This window comes from Seriola aureovittata, chromosome 8 (assembly GCF_021018895.1).
Source record: "Seriola aureovittata isolate HTS-2021-v1 ecotype China chromosome 8, ASM2101889v1, whole genome shotgun sequence".
NCBI classification, from domain to species: Eukaryota; Metazoa; Chordata; class Actinopteri; order Carangiformes; family Carangidae; genus Seriola; species Seriola aureovittata.
The window spans coordinates 19465756-19483895 of NC_079371.1; positions in this window are offsets into that span (position 1 = coordinate 19465756).

Below are 18140 nucleotides of genomic sequence, written 5' to 3' on the forward strand. Positions count from 1 at the left end.
AGCCGGTCTTAAAGCATCTGTTGTTGTTACAGTCAAGCACAAATCCAGAGAAAAAAACATGAAGCCTCATAAATGAAACAGTGGCCTGCCCTGTCTGGTTCAAGGTTAATAGTATCACATGGTTCAGATGTCATATGATTTTTTGATAAGATAAGATAAACATCTCAATAAATGCTCCGGGCCTTTGCTAATATTAATTGCATGGTCTGGTCAGTGTTTAGTTTATATTTAACACTAGGAAAGACAATGTGAAATATTGTGTTCAGAGGGGTTAAGACATGATAAACACAACGGGAAAGGTCAAATGAGCTGATCTAGGTTCAGTATCATGATACATGCCTGCAGTGTTGTTGTGTTTTACCACTGGTGTGTAGCCCTGTTTACAAATCTGTGTTTAGCTCTTCACATGTACAGTACATGCACTGTATGAGCAGTGTAACACTGTCAGCTATATGAGGAAGCTCTCTCTTCAGATTCATCTCAGGTTAAACCTAATGTAGATTTCACACATAGAAATAAAACGTAATCCTGAAACTATAACAAAACATTAGTCTTGAACAACACCATGGCTCTGATGTTTTTTTTCTTCTGTCATAACACATAGACATAACATCCCCCCTGTAGGTGCCCTCCCACACAAGTTGTCTTTATAGTGTACAATTTATTGTGATTAAATGGTCGATCACATTATGACTCACTCCCAGTGGGGCAGTATCTATCAATATGAATGGGCAACAGGTCAACACATGTCAGAAAAATCTTTTCATGCAGTGATGCACATCATCAGATTGTAGACTTACGCAATTTACGCTCAGTTCAAGTTAGATTACTTAATGTTTCTTTAAATCAAAACCCAATGAGCTTCGATAGGCGATTCTCCTCAAAATGAGCCTGACCGTAGTGTTTGTCCTGATATGCTTGTTTTCTTCTCCACTGACTGCTGGATGACACAGATCTTGTGGAGGATCTTTGGACAATCATATGATCTCCTTCTGCAGCTCCTCAGGGGAATCAAGCAAGAAAAATTCACATAATGCGGTGAACCCATTCCATTATAAAGTAACCACACATCTACTCTGATGGAAGGACCGATACACAAATATCTCACTTTACTAGGGACTCATTCTCAAAGCATTAATGGTCATAACAAATTTATATTCTCCCACAGGCGTTTCACAAAATTCAGATTTGGTGGCATTTTGTTGGCATTTAAGCTCATGCAAATAGCCTCTGGTTTTACAACAAGAAATAATAAACATGTTCATTAAGTCAAGAAGAATATTGTTTTCAACTACTGTATGGCCTTTCTGTTTCATTACCTGAGTTGGAAAGCAGCAACCACGGGATTGCAGCTAATGTCTGTTTCATCCAGCTCAGACTCATTAGATGTGTGCGTTCTGGAGTTGAGGGTCCCCGCGTGCTGAACGTGGCCGGGGATGTAGATATTTGGTGCATCTCTGCTTACCTTCAACGTGCACAGATTAGACAGCAGACCGGTGCTTATCTTGTTTAATGTGTAATGCTCTTTCAAAAACATTGGTTTAGGAAGATGAAAGCAGAGTTCCCTCTGTGAGGCTTATCTAATTATAGACAAGAATCGATTATGTTTGTCAAATTATGATTTGTGAAAAATTGCCTCTTAGCAAATCTCAGAATGCCAATTTCTAATCTTTTTAAGAAAGCATGAACGAATTCCACATTAATTGGCTTTCTGCTGATGTCTTATTACAAGCACTACACCATTCAGGATGTAACAGTGGGATATGTTATGAATATATCGCAAAGAAAATGTCTTTCAGCTTCATATTCTTCACGACAGTAATATGTAGCATAACATATAGAAGATAAGATAATAAATTGAAAAACAAACTTTTGTAGCAATGAAAACATTAGCTGTATTTTGTTCAGAGCCACAAGGAGATTGGGTCAATCTCCAGGGAAACTGATGCATTTTATTGTGAAGAAAATTCTGAAAATTGATTTTTCATTTGCATTCACCGTCGTATCAACAACCATTTTAAGAGAGTGACTTTAGACTTTATAAATAAGTGTCTATGCGATAAGGAAAAGCTGTATGGAGTTCAGTCTTTTTTTATTTTGCAATTTTTTCACACGATTTAACATATGACGTTTGTTTTATGAACTTTACAGTCACATTACAGATTGAGTTGCATTATATAATAAGAATGATATACACTTAAAAAAAAAGACTGAGCTGTTTTTGACTCTCATTTACATATCAGATGATTTATATTTTTCCTTGTATTTGTTTTAAGAATCTTATCTGATGGGTTTGTGTTTTCCTTCACAGAGGTTTGAAGTACTGATAGTAAAACAATGTTCTCCAACCTTGTGCCCTGTGCAGCTATTTCTGTACCGACCCTGAATCTCACAGTAAAAGCATGAGACTTGTGTTCAAACAACTGATGCATCTGTCACAAACAACAACATTATGAAAATAATAACAGTATTACAAAGTGACTTCTTCCTCATTGAGTGTGTGAATCGCTTTGTCTACTCCTTCTAACACCTTTGTTAATGCTACTGTTTCTCCATGAACCTCAGTGCCACATCCTCCTTCTCACTCTATCTGGTTCCTTTATTTCTTTGGAACATCTGAAGGAACAAAAGATAATTAGTAGTGATTTTCCATTGATCTTTCACTTGTTCCATCACCCATTGATAAAAACCTTTAAAGCTTTTCATTTGTGCTTGAAGAACGGCACTCTCTAACTATTCTGTGCTATAATGCATCTAATGATTCCAATAAGGAAAATACTCTCGGCTCTTCAAATTAATAATGTTCAGTTACTAATAGCACATACTGATGAAAGCTTAGTGTAACACCAGATCTCAAATGTAGAACCACAGAGTATGTTTCAAAGGCTGAACAAATGTGGTTAACACAACTGTAAAAAATATTGTAATGTAAGAGGGAACATAATGTGGCAAATGCAGACAGCTGATTGCATCCGCACTGACTGTGAGGAGGTCCAGCTGGTCAGGTGATGAGCTGAGGCAGGGACTCATTAGTGGCAGCTGCTGGGCAGGTGTAGAACAGCAGGTCTGGAGCTCAAAGGGATGGTTTGGGTTATTTGATGTGGGGTTGTGTGAGGTACTTATACATAGTCAGTGTATTACCTGCAGTAGATTCAGAACGGCGTAGAGACACAAGATACACGAAGCTGAGCGATGTCCTGTGAACGGGGACATCTGCAAAAACCTTTTTAGCCACTTTAAAAAAAATTGCCCAACGAAAAAAGTCAATATCAGTTGGTGTACGCTATATCTTGAATATTTTCCTCGCTTTATCTTGCCGTGAAACAGGCCTTTACTTTGGAACTACATTTCCTCAACCAATGAACGCACTACGCACGAGTGCATCTGGGTGCACGCTGTATGTACCGGTCTGTACCATGAAAGTCGGTGGTGGTACATGCACATCTACCACCCTGACCACCACACCCATACTGTCTACCTCACTACACACATGCACCCCACGTCCTCCACTGGAACTGAACTACTAGACTGAGAGGTGTGGAATAATCCAATACAGATGTAAGAGATAGGCTACTTGGCTGATTTGACAAAAATGATGACAGTATCTCAATGGAAAGGCTCAGTTGGTGGGTGGGGTGATATTGGGAACTTGCTTTCGTAGATCTTCTTTACCTCAACTCCAACTGACCCACAACTCTGCGGCGAGGCTTTTAACGAGAACAAATCATAGCTCAGAGGAGCGCCACTGCTCCTCACACTGAAAAGAGCCAGCTGAAGTCTGAATGGGATCCTCTCGGAAGCCTTCTGGTAAAAAGGTTTCTGGACACATCTAACTAGAAGCTGCAGTAGATAACGCTGGAGAGGTAATATATCCCAGCTTGCCTATAAGCCTCTGGATCCCCAGGTGGCTGGAGAGAGAGGCATGTGGGTCATATTGCTCAGTCTGCAATCTTAGTTGGGATCGTCTAGAGTTGTGCAGGTTGTCAGTAATGTCACTGTGAACAAAATGGGGAATGGGACAGCGGTCTTTTCAAGGCCTTACATGTTTGCATGAACTGACATATCTCCATAATGAATCTCTTGACTGTCCATTCAATTATGAATTATTTTTATTCAGCTGCTCACTGTATAAACTGGAAAACCATGCAGAATACCAAGTCATGACCAACCGGTTTGATGCGCAGATAAGCATAAAACATTCTGTGGTGTTATGCTCGATGCTCAAGATCTAATCAAGCAGCCATTGTGGATGTTGCTGTGTATTTGATGGGTTTACTGTGTGATGTAAAAGTCGAATAAACAAACATATATGCCTTATTATATAAAGACTTTAGAGAGGTCTATAAACATTTGTTTGTCCAACTAAGGCGTTCAGTGCACTGATGACCGGTTTTGAGCCGGCAGACCGAATGCAACAAACGTCAGCTACAAAATACTGACTGTCAACTGAGAAGATTACTTGCAGCTGAACTGAAAAATTCTCTGTTTTTCCAAGATTTTCTAAATGATAAGTTCCAATATTTGAGTACACATTCACCATCTCGATTTCTGAACTGATGCCCCCATTGGCAAAACAACATCATTTGTCAGTGCCTCCTAGACCACTACAAATCACTGCTGAGAAATAAATAGATTCTATGATGTGGCAACACCATGGTTGCAGTTTTGTTAGGTTGAGGCACAAAGTTGTTGGGAAAAAAAAATCATGGGTTGTGTTAAAATCATTACTTCTGTAAGGTTAGGCGACCTTTGTTATCATGTTTACAATAGTTACGGTTAGGAAACAATCGTGGTCATGATTTCTTCTGTGTTGAACTCCAACAATTTATTGATCCATTCATCCACCCTAACCTCCTCCATCTTCAGACTTTAGCACTGTATGATAACATCAGCCAACATGGACAAGAGTCATACCTCATACATATGGGTATTTGAGGGCTTTGTCATTTAAGTGTTAACATGTTTTGGTGTATTTGCTGAAACGACTGATGCTCTCATCTTACTTGTCTCATTTACAAATTCTTTTACACATTAACAAATATGAGTACACACATGGGGTTCGACATATAGGTTCATAACTCCTCATACACATACACAATTCACACCTCATACGCTGTAGGAGTAAATGCAGTTGCAGGATGCCACTAAAATACCAAAGATGCTCCCACTGGTTCCCTTCCCCTCTCACTTCAGCGCGTGGAACAGTACCAATAATACCACACATGAAAAGGAAAGAAAACATCACTGTGAATTTGCTGGATAACATAGATGGAATCCCTGGAACTGTTTATTCAATTGAGCAAATTATGAGCATTTATGGCCGCTCACTGCCTCGTAAAGGCCAGAGTAAACATTGTTATCCCTAAGTTGATTTTAGCAAGTATATGTATTTATAGACAGAATCACTAAGATGTGTTATTGTGTTTGGGACAACAATATGTCAGTGTATGCCATAGCTGCTTGGTGGAAGTCGAGTCATTCCAGTGAAAGAAAAAGGCAAAAAGAAGTGGTTTGAAGAGAAGAAAAAGCCCTCATTTTTAATAGGACAGCCAGTGGTAATGAGCCAAACTTTTATTCAAGAAAAATAATTACTGTAACAAATAAGCTCTTCCATGATTTGACTCTTCTATGACTCTTTTGACACTGCTCTGTGATGGCATTTTTATCAATAAGGCCACCGATGGAGAACTTTGATTACTTCTTCTTTAATCACGTCTTCTGAACAGTTGGTCTGTCTGAGCTCCTCCTACTAATGTCCTGACTCCCATGTGTTCAAAAACTATACCTATTAATATGTTTACCATATTTTTGGATGTGGGGAGTTGCACTGCAGGGTAGTGTGCACGGCATTTGATTATGCATTAATAAAAGATTTTTCTTGCAAGTACAATCAAAGCACAAAATCACACTCTGTCTTCCTGCCATGCCTGTTGCTGTTTCATCATTTGGAGTGCCAAATGCTGCATTGTTGAAATGACAAAACTCTTCTGCTATTATTTTTATGTCATTTTGAGTTTTAATGCCATAATTGTTCCATTCTTCTGACTTCAGGCAGGGCACTTCTTTTTTTTTATCCTGACAGCCATCAAAGTGTTTTTTATTAGAGAATATAAAATGTTTCCATGCAGTTTATCTTGGGTGTGTCTTTTGATGGTTTTGTAAAGATCATAAGTGTACATCAATCAGCTTTCCAGAAATAAGCAAAAGTCAAAGAGCTTATTTTCACCTCCAAGATGTAAAAAAGAAAAAAAAAGATCTGTATGCCGTATTGATCCTGCTGGGCCCAGTGGGCTTTATGAATTAGTGCTCACCATCTCTATAGCAAGTGCTCTCACCTCTCTGTAGCATCTGAGGATTCATACAGTGTCTGTGGGGTTTCAGCATTATCAGTATGCAGCACACACGCCTGCAGGTCTGCAAATAACTCTGTGGCATCCCCCCACCACCCACCCCGCCCTTTTGTTGATCTATATTTTATTGCTATATTTATGAGTAATATACAGGCTCCAACACAGTCGTTCCAATCAACCAGGGGTTGTGCAAATTTTTCTCCACTAGCCGTAAAATTGAATGCATAATTTGAATAGGTGCTGATGCAGATGGAGCTGGTGGTCAAGTCAGTTTATCTGATTAGTTCTTAAAAATACTGTGCTCAAGTTACATGTTAATAGATAACATGAAAATCTGGTGAACATGGGATAAATCTGTGTTCGTCTGCAGCCGCCCTCCTTGTCTGTGAGCTCTTCAGATCAAGAATGAACATGTCAAAGATAACATCTCTCAGCTGCCTTTCTTTACAGATGTAGAAACTGCAAATGGTCACAAGCAAATCGACCTGCAGCCAACCTTAATCATTGTCCTCTGTGGACTTCAGTGTTTTCATCATGAAGATATGGACAAGCACTAAGCCCATCGGGGGGATCGATAATAGATTTTTACACTCCAGAGGGGAATGGTTTATACCTGACAAGTGACAATCTTTGTTCTGTTAGACATTCATCCACCTCAAAGTGTGACTCAGGCCACGTTTTAGTCATTTAGTCATGCTCCCATACAAACTCAGAGATCACAGGAAACAATAAATGCAGGCCAGAGCTACACAACAAAAATAGCAAATTAAATTAGTGAATTAAAAAATCACGTTAAGAGGACTGTTCGATTCGGTCCGAACAAGGGAGTAAGTCAACCCTGAGCTGAGGCTGTTTTTGCTGTTTCCAAGGTCAAGCTCAACTTGTAAGTCAACACAGAAGAAAAGTATTAGAGATTCTCAGATTCATAAAAGGTTTAAACATCTACATTTTTGTGGAAACTGAGCAAACTCAATCTACTGATGAGAACCACATGGCATGGTGGAAACTCCACAACAAGTCATTAAGTGGACCCAGGAACATTAAAAGAGACAATGCTGAAGTGTGTTGTTGTTTTCAGTGACATAGTGAATATATTTAGTGTATTAATAGTAGATATACGGTATTTTACACAGTTTTTGCGGCAATAACTGTTTTTAATAATAAACTGTTTGCCTTAAAACTTTAAAGGTTCTTCTGCCTGCTGCTGGCACTGCAGTAAAAGCTCTTTGGCACTGACTCAGCCACTTAATATGCATGTATTTCCACCTACTGGTCAAGTGATAACACTGCACATCATCCTCAACCCCTTTTATTTTTCAGCCCATGATGCAAATCAAAATTACTGCTGCAAAATAGAGATCCGGGCAGATAGTAGACACGCATGTAAAAATTTAGCATATTTATATAATAGATTGCAGTCAGCTGAGCATATCACAGGCAGCCTCTGAGGTTTATGGCTGTTATAAAAACAGGGTGGTTTAGGCCTGTGTTGATTTGTGTCTCTGTTCTCAGGTGTTGCAGCATGTAATTTATGCAGTACGTTCTTTTTTGATCCATGCTGCAAATTTTTCTCTTCAACAGGACGACAGAGCACGGGCCCTGTTTGCAGAGTGTTTTACATTAAGCATGTCATCTAAACCTGTTCTGATGTTTAGTTGTTGGCGATAAAATAGGTGGTGGTGGTGCCCCTCTTGTGGTTCTATTCAATATTACATTGATCTGAAGTTGTTGCTCTTAACTGCTCCCAGTCATTAGAGCTTTTGATAACCATGCTGAGGCTGAAACTGAGCTGGAGCTGCACCTCAGAATCTGCAATTCATGAGAGAAATGAAAGTGCGTGGATAGCACCAATGTCTCAACTGGGCAAAAAATATCATAGACTCGTTACAGTGAGTATAATGTAGAGTTATGTGACTGTCTGTGATCACAAAGACAATGTTTGAGAGGACAGAGAAAGAAATCAATGTCAGGATTGAAGTGGTTGCCTTATTTCCTTTGGAGTGCAGTGTATTGCTGATTGAGCGTTCAGACCCATTCAGAACCAAGATTGCCTCTCCTCTTTATAGGCAGCCCCAGCTTGGATTGGCTCTCAGTCTCATGATGCTGGTAAAAATAGCTTTATTCTCAACAGGCTAGATTTAATTTAGCAGGCCTGTGTCGCCACTGTGATAGCTGATGGGAAGAAGTGTATTCATAATGTAGGAGTTGGCAGATCATAGTTTTATAGAACATTATTTTTATTTAAAGAAAACAGCAGTTTGCAGTCTCAGTGATCTCTGTAGCAGAAAACATGACTTTGCTTTGTTTGCATTTGTTTGCATGCGAACAGTTCCCTCTACCTTCATGTTATTGTGCATGTGTTTTCCTTTGACAGTGAAGACAAGTGTTCAGAGTAGCAAATGTTTCTCCATGCGTTCAGAATTTTCTTCTTTAATCTCCTCCAGGGAAGCTCCCAGGCTTGGCTGCAAAGCATGGGTGGCTGTGTGAGTTATGGCATGCCAGCTCTGCAGGAGGGTTTAAAAGAATGGGTGAAAGAGAGGATTTCACCCAAGAACACGCTAATAGCGAAAACTTATCACATCACTGTGCCGAGCAAGAGAAGTCCTCCCAGATACTTACCAGATATGAAAAGGCTCTAATATAGGACAGACATTATCATGCAGAGGGGAGCACTGGTCCCTGAGGGGTGACAGAAAAAAAGCCACAGGAAAGTATGTTTTCTCATGGCAATGAAATCATGAGCAAGGAGACCTGGATTCATTCTTCTTCACCTTCCTGAAGGCACTGAATTTTATGCCTCACTTTCTTTCTCTTTCCTTTTTCTTTGTGTTTATGTGACCGTGCGTGCTACACTCTTGTGTGTGTGTGTGTCTGTGTGTGTATAGGGTGCCGGGGCGTCAGTGGGTTGAAGCAATGCGGAATGAAATTTATCAAAGTCAGTGGAGAATTGTGATGAAAGCTTTGTGAGGGAATTTCAACCACGGCTATAGCCAGGGTCCATGCAAAGTCGTTAGTTTTGTCTTGTTTTTTAATGAAAATTCTCCCCAGCTAGTTTGGTTCACAGGCTCTCAATATAGCTTTAACCTTTGCTGTTTATACTGAATTGGCCGGTGCCATCGGTTGGGCGGGTTGTGAGAATTAGAATCATCCAAAAGTTGTTCAGCTGGCTGAGAATCTGACCAAATGTCTATCTATCTGCTCTGTCCCTGGAGACAGATTCTCCATATTCAATTTATATTTGTTCCATCCAGTTTCCATTTGGAAACTGATTGAGTCCGTGCTACTCAGTGCTTCCCCATCCACTATAATCACCAAATAATTCACCTTGTTGTTATCAAGAGGCAGATAATGGAAAAGAAAATAAATCCCAATCTCAATTTTGTTAGGCCAGAACATTACAATCCAATGCTTGAGTTGTTTGTTAGGGAAAAAGGAAGAAAATACTCTCTATGTAACACTTATTTGTGTGATTTCTTTTGTGTCTCTCTACCTGTGTGCTGTGCCTTTGTTTCCCAATGGCTTCACACCTCTAAGGACAGTCATTTATTTACAATAACCCAGCACATTACTGTAAATGGCATGTCTGAGACCAGCTATGATGTCCTCTGCCACTTGCAGAATGATCACAGTCCATTGCCTATGCATCTACAACCTCCAGGTAGAGCACAGGGTATACAATAGACATTAACGCACTACCACTGCAAATGGAGCACAGTAAACACATTCATGACTGCAGCACAATAGCCTTGTATCCGAGCATGATGGATGATATCCCATCAAAACTCTTTTTGATGACAGATTTGCTCCAACAGTTTCTTTTCTGCAGGTTTGACAGTGTTGAGAGGTCCACAGCAGCTAAAAGAAAAAACAAAGTAAGCATCAGCACTGCACTACGAGCAGTGAATTATGTCTCAGTTAACATAATTTATATTCATTTTTTTGGGCGATATTCGATCTGCCACTGCCACTTGCTCAAAGGAAGTGTCTCGTATATGCTGATGTGGAATTTCGTTTTGAGCTGTGAAAAGTTTCAATAGTCTATAATTATTTTCAGATTGGATTATGAAATTCACACCATCGCTGCAGATATAATACGATTTGCTGTATTAGAACTGCGGTTTCATCAGGTGAGCACGTGAAGGCTTTTAGTCATGCAGGCCCAGAGAGACACACGCACACACACACACATACACACACACACACACACACACACACACACACACACACACACACACACACACACACACACACACACACACACACACACACACACACACACACACACACACACACACACAAACACGAACACAAACAGAGGCAGCAGCACTTTCTTGCCACATTCTTAGGTTTAATATAGCACATTCATACCAGGCTCCAGACAGATCACAACGTCACTGACTGTTGACTGAAAAACCGTATTTTTATCATTTATATAAGACTTGCAAAACACGATGGGTTTCATTTTAAAAATAGTCCACCTCATTAAATTTTTTCTACAATAGAAAATGTGCCAAATTTACTCCAGCTGGATCTTCCGCTCTGCCACCGTGTTACAGATTACTTGCATGCACCAGTAGAAACATATGTCATTTTTAACACCATTAACTAACAAGAACTGACAATAGTGTTGCTTTCTCCCACTCATACCTCTGGCTATCATATCTGTCTTTGAACTCTGGTCCTGTGCTGCTCAACATTCCTGTCCATTCTGCTGTGAACAACTTTGCATTTCAGTGCAGTGCAGAGAGGATACTGTAAGCCTGTCAATGAGCAAACCAGTGTCAGAGTTATCTCCTCAGCTCATCTCGTCTTGTACATCCAACCGATTTGGTTAATTTCTCACAATAAATGCTCAATCAATGTGCTAAACGTAAAGACCTAGTTTGAAATGCCAAAATGTAAACTCTCTGTAAACTATCTCTCAGATCACCATGCATAGGTGCAGCACAAAGCTCACAACTCCAAGCCTACTTTTGGGAGGAGTTGCATTTTGCACCATATATATAATGTTTCAAGGCTTATTACAAGGCTGAATGCTTATTACCTCAGTTTACTCCATCATTACAACATGTATTTTTAATTATGCTTTGTTTTCAACAACACTGGCCAAGTTAATAGCACTGCACCATAATTAATACATGATGAGTTCGTAGACTGGCACACACACACACACACAAAAGGTTCATTTTGCCATTTATGCTTGACTCTCATTCACACTGAAAGACATGTATAAATTTTAATCAACAGAAACACACAGAATTGGAAAAAGCAAAATCAATTTCAATCAGCAGGAGCCTGACCTGGTACTGAGTCACTTGCAGTAACTGTGTAAAGCGGAGGCTGACCACATTACTGTGGAAATAAACAGCATTTTCAGCTTGGCTTTAAGGAGGTCCATAGAGTTTACCTCCCCAGCCTCGACAGCAAAACCGTTCTAATGAAAGAGGGCATCGTAACCATAAGTTGTGCTACCTGGTGGCTTTCACTTTGCAACACAGTGTATATGGCTCAACATCATCTGATACAGAATGATGTTAGTCCAAGTATGATGTCTAAGAGCTGTACCTTTAGGTCACCTCCCAGGAAGGATTGAACATAAGGTTCCTGATCTTTGGACTGTGAGAGGGAATGAAAGCATAATGAGAAATCAACACAAACACTGCGAGAACATAAAAACTCTGCAGAAAGGATCAGGACTGAAATTGGAGCTTTTTTGAGAGTTTGAATTTATTGAGTTTATTTCTACGACTATGAGCTGCAAAGAAATTATTCTGTGTTTAAGTTGAGTGTCATCAGCATAGCACTGTAAACCTAATTCATGAATGATTTCTCAAAGTAACGGATAAAGCAAACCTGTTTCCTACAGATTATGTTTAGATGCAACTAACTTGCAACAGCAAATACATTTTGTATTGTATTTGTATTGATTGTATTTTCTATAATATAATGAGGAAATGTTAATTTATGCATTTGGCAAGTTGCAAATGTTGATACTGAATGTATCAGTGAACTGGTCATAGACAATGTGTTTGTTTTCTGACAAAATATCTGATATTGTAGTACAGCATCCATTTTTAGCGACTATAGAATTATTAAACTTTTGTTATTTTTATGTTTAAGCGCTCACAGCACTAGGTTGAGGTTAGAGAAAGATTGTGGTCTGGATTAATACAGAAAAACCTCAGACACAGTGTGTTAAGGTTAGGGTTGCTTTTGTTGCCTAAATCTTTTAGAAAACTTTGATAGCCATGCATTAAAAGCAGATGGGTGGTTTTTAAATAGGAACACCTTTACTATGATGTAGATTTGACCCTGATGTTAACAGTGGCCCATTTGTTTTGGTATGCAAAGATTAAAACAAAATTGTTGGAAAAAAAAAAAAAGAGGACATGCTGAAGTAAATGCTTGATGGTAAATGTTTACATTTTGACCTCAGTTCAAAGTTCAATGTGATTATGTTTCCAGTCTCTACCTTTTGTCATCTTGTGTGAAAGAGGTTTGAGTGTGTGTGTGGGTGTGTGGCATACATATATTGTTCACAGGTTGAAGTCGCACTGGCAGTTGTTATTAGTTTGGTATAAAGCTCCTGACCAGACGGTGTCAAGTGGTTACAGGTTCACTGAAATGAAATGAAGCACTAATTCTTTGTAATATGAAAAAAATAGATTAGCAACAATTGAGGTTAATTTAGGATCAGCATTCACTAACAAACTTAAAAACTTGAAAAACTGACGTCACACTAGCACTTTCTGGAACACTCCCAGTGTTTGGTGTTAAGTTTAAAAGTTTATACAGTGTGCAAGGACAAAAATGATGAAATAATTAAATAAGACTGGAATCTGTCAAGAGTATTAACTGTCCTCCTACTTTTTTTTAGGAAGAGATTAGGAAGTGGCTCATCTTTCTGTAAAGAATGGCATTTGCTGACGAGTGAAGGGCACTTATTATGAAAAATGTGTTGTCTTGATCTACCAACTCATAAGACACTCACACACACCCACACCCACACATACACATATACATAATGCAGGTTTTGTCATTGAGGCTCTTAATCTCTTATGAAACATTAAGTTAAGTTAAGGCATGTTGTACACGTAGTCCATGAGGATGTGATAGTGAACAACCCACAAATTAAATGAAAGACACTTGGGCTACAATTCCGTAAATCCGTTTAAACTGTGTTAGGGCTGATGTTTGGCCTGTAGGGGGCTGAAAATCATCAAAACATGTTGACAGACACACGGTCACTACTGTGTTATGACGTTTTTATTTTTATAACGTATTAGCATACAGTTGCCTACATGAACATCAGGCAGACACATTGTCATATTAGCATTTACTTGGAGAATTTTTTTCTCAATAACTCATACATTTAAGTCAAATATTCACTTTCCTTTTCCTTCTGTTTTAAGCTCCATTAATAATTTTCCTCACCGACAGAAAATGCGTGGGCTGTGAAACTAAAACAATGAGCTAAAACATCCTGAGAATATCTGTAGAGCTGAGGGGCTGAGTGTTAATTCTCCATGATTTTAGCACCAGCAACAACACTTCTCATATCGCACATATTTTATTGAATATAAATATCAGAAATTATTTATTTAGGGTTTAGGAAATTAAAAAAAAATATATATATATATATCTTAGTATGCAGTTCTCTGGTCTAATTTGTGATTTTCAACTTAGGGGGCTCAATAACTTTAATATTAATGACTTTGAAATATGCAAGAACTGATTATGTGTGAGTCAGTGTTGTATTCTTTAAATGTAACCAAATGCAGGCAGCAGTTGAAGAATTTGTCTTCGCAGCGAGTTTAGATAGCTTTCTAATCAATTCTCTGCTGGCTTAGCCGAGTCTTACATGGCAGGAGCGGCAGACCCAGACATCTGTCCAGATAAATTTTTCATAAGGAAGCCCTCCTTGTGAGCATACCCCCTCCAATAGTGTATGAAACATTTACAACAATCAGTGAAATGAAGCTATAGCAATCAGCAAGAAATGAGTTGAAGGTGGAGAATGTGGTTGTGCAGGAGAAAAGGGCCAAACATAGCTCTTTGACATACTGTACCTGCAACAGGGGAACGGATGCTGCAACACCCAGGCCGGCTGCAGATTTCTCAGATATTCCTGTGCTTCTTTTTAACTAGCGCCAGTCTTCATTTTGTGTTTTTGCCTTCACTCTGCCCCTCCAAACCCAGTTCCCCCTCTCCGATGCTGTAAAAACACAGCTGGGTCGTTCCTCTCATTCCATTTGTTATTCTCATCTTTTCATGCTTCATGCTTAATGGTTTCATTATACTTAAGAGAAGACACATTTTTTGGATAAGCTGCATTATATTTGTCACAGGCTAGTTGTATTTTTCAGCCTTGTCTCCTGTCACAACATAACCTTGGTTTGTTAAATGGAGCAACAATAGTTCTCAGATGAAACTTCAATGTGACAGTGTCTTTTATTATCACTTCGTCTTGTCTCTGTCTGTCTTCAAAGACATGTCAGCGCCACAGTCAACTGAAGTTTAACCCTGGGATTAGTTTTCGCTGCTGTGTACTTTATCCGACTGTGGATGTGCTGCTGCAGAGTGGATGTCAGCTCTGTCACACAAAATGTAAACTGACAGGGTGTGATCATTTTTTTCTGGACATAAATCCTTGTCTTTCAGTTCAGGTTGTTTGTACACAGCCAAGTGTAATTAGAGGACTTTTCAATGAAAGGTCACTAAACGAAATGTCACTTTGCAACACCCATCATTACTGGACGCATATTTTTTTTTTTTTTTTTTTTTTTACAGTTTATCAGTTTATCTATGTCACACATCTGTTGTGTTCAAATTTGAAGACTGAGTACAATATTACCACTACTATCTTTTCAAGTTGTTTGACTTTTTTCCCCACCTTAATGTGTCTCAGTAACTTACAGAACCTACTATGACTCCATGGATATGACCATTAGCAGTAATCAATTAATCAATAGTCAATTGAAAGATAATTGGCAGCTCATCATCATTCGATTGTTTAAGTATTTTCGGGGGGCTTAAATGGCAAAAATGAAGTGATCTTAGCTTCTCTGTTGGTACATATTTACTTATATTATGTGGCTGGATAAGGCAATCTGGTGTTCAAAATCACTGAATTGAAAATGTCCAGTCTAAGAAATCTGTCCATTGATTTTATGCTGCATCACAATTTATCTCCTCCAATGAAATATCGTGAAATTTTGATAATAGACGCATGGGATTCCCTGTTATTGGCAACATTGACGTGTCAAAATAGAAATCCATAAACCTCTCTTGACAGTGCATTAAAGTGGACACATCCTCATGATTGATTAGACATCCAGCTGACAGATACCCGGCGATTGTTTACTGTGGTGGACCCTGGCAACGACTGGACGTTTATTGCTGTCTGGTCCAGCAGTATTTCAACATTGTATCTCACTCCTCAGAGGTACCAGCAGGTTCACAGCCACCACACACTACCAAGTAAGCATCGCTGGTTTGTGACTAAACTGCAACACAGCCATCCTGTTTTTGCCCCGGCTGCCACCTCTGATGTTTCCACTTGCCTGTATATTGCATTTACAGAGAGAATAAGGAATGTCAGTCCGGATAATTTATGGGTAATTATCCATCGCAATTTGACGATCAACATTTTCACTGAATTCCCTTCAGGTTTGTAAGTACTCTTAGAGGAATGAAATCTGCTGTTTACCGTGTTGGTATTGGGAAATGGTAGGCACGTAAAATATTCACTTCAGTTGCATTTGTAGTTTGTGTATTTTTTATTTCGTACACGATTTTTGCATATCATTGGATCAGCTTTTCCTCAATCTTGTATTCATCATTCAAAACACAGCTATTTTTGCAAGAAATGCCTCTTGAATTTTAAAGTCCTCAACATGGAAGACGCCTTTTGCCTCCATCAGGTGCCTCTAAAAACTTTTCACTCACTTCTGCAGCTCATTATCCATTCAAATCACTGCAGCACATCAGGTGAGAGTGACTGACAACACCTCAAGATGGGAGCCACAAATAAACAATGATGCTGGTGACATCCTCCCCACCAGGACTCCTTACATCGGAAAGAATTAATGTCAGACCAATAGAGCATCGCTTTCCCTTGCTGCATTTTCTGTGATGTGTGAGATTTTATGCTTTCAATGACCCATACTACCCACCGTATCAAAAACAAGGCACAGACCAGTACACAGAAAGAACAACATTACTTCCCCTCTTTTTCCACTGTTTTGCTGCCTGAAGATGACTTGTGTGGTTCTGTGAAGGTGATTGCATATTTTATATTTGGAGCAAATTTGATTTTACAGCACAATGTGGGAGGTACTTTCTAAGCAGGCCAGTAAACAAACAGTGTTTGGGGGTATCATTTATGCTTGAGCTAGAGACAAGACAAAAAAGAAAAGCTGCATTTCAACAAGACATCATCTGAATTGTGTGGAGAGTGGGAGAGTGTGCTCACTGAATTACTACACTGCTGCTGCTGCTGCTGCTGCTGCTGCTGCTGCTGCATTCAACAGAGACTCGGGCTGTGTGGTAGTTGGTATGATAAATTTTTATGAAAGTAAATATGGCGTAAATTAGGGCTGTGGGTGAGCTGGTATTCTGTTCATTTCCAATGGATCACATGGACACAGTCAAATCCTGATGATGTCATGGCTCTCTGCATCATTAATATTGAAAGGTCATTTCCCCTACTTGGAAGTCATGTCTATCTCATACTGGGTTCAATTTCCAATTTGCCACAAGACTGCCTGGGTCATTCTTACTATTTATCTGGGGAAAGTATTGTAAAATTTTGCAAGAAATTAGCTGACTAGACCTCTTTTATTGTTCCTATGGAGACATTGACTTGGAGGGGCAGCATAATGTATCATCCACTGTCCGCCTACTATAGTCTCATGACATTTTCAGTGAATGGCTTATGTTTAAAGCCTTACCAAATGATACTGACACTGACAATGTTACATGCATTATTAAAAACTGCACAAATGTGCTTTTTATATTTCCTGCACTGAATATTCAAAACCTGCTTTGATTTCGCATGAAGGTATATTCATGAAAAAAATCCCACCAACCAGGCTTGAATGATATTTGTGTCATGGACACTGATTTATTATCAATTTTCTATTGTTTTATTTCCTATATAGGTGACACTGTCTGCTTTCTCTATTTTGGCAAATTAGAAGTCACAAGCAACAACAAATCCAGAAATAACTAGTTCTGTTATTATTGTTTTTTTTAGGCTGCCTTGTAGTCTTCTAATTAGGAACCTTAGGCTACAGTTGTACTTTTATGCATAATTAGTTTTGAAACCTCAAAGAAGTCTTACTTTCTACCTGCCCAAATCCTTCTATTAATTCTATTTTTATTGGACTTTATTCATTTCGCTACCAAAAGTCACAGTTTCTTGGGGAAAAAAGACATAGGCACTCAGATAACCTCAGAGCTACCTTTTTTTTTCTTCTTTTTTACAAAAACTGAAGCCTCCCAGTAATGTACAGTCAAAGTTGTCTTCAGCTATTTCAGAGCTGGTGATATTGTGACCTTCTACACTTACAGGCGAGCGTCATATACTGTATTTTTGAAGCACATGGATATCTGTATAATACGTTTGGATAAAACGCTTTGAATGATGTCTGAATCTGTGGCTCATTACAGCTCTTAAATGCATTATGTTTCATTTTGTGACTTCCCCCAGATTCCTCACCTTCCTTTTAGCCTGAATCCCACATGGTAAGCTAGAAATTGGGGCAGTCGCTCCCAGGAGAATTTCGG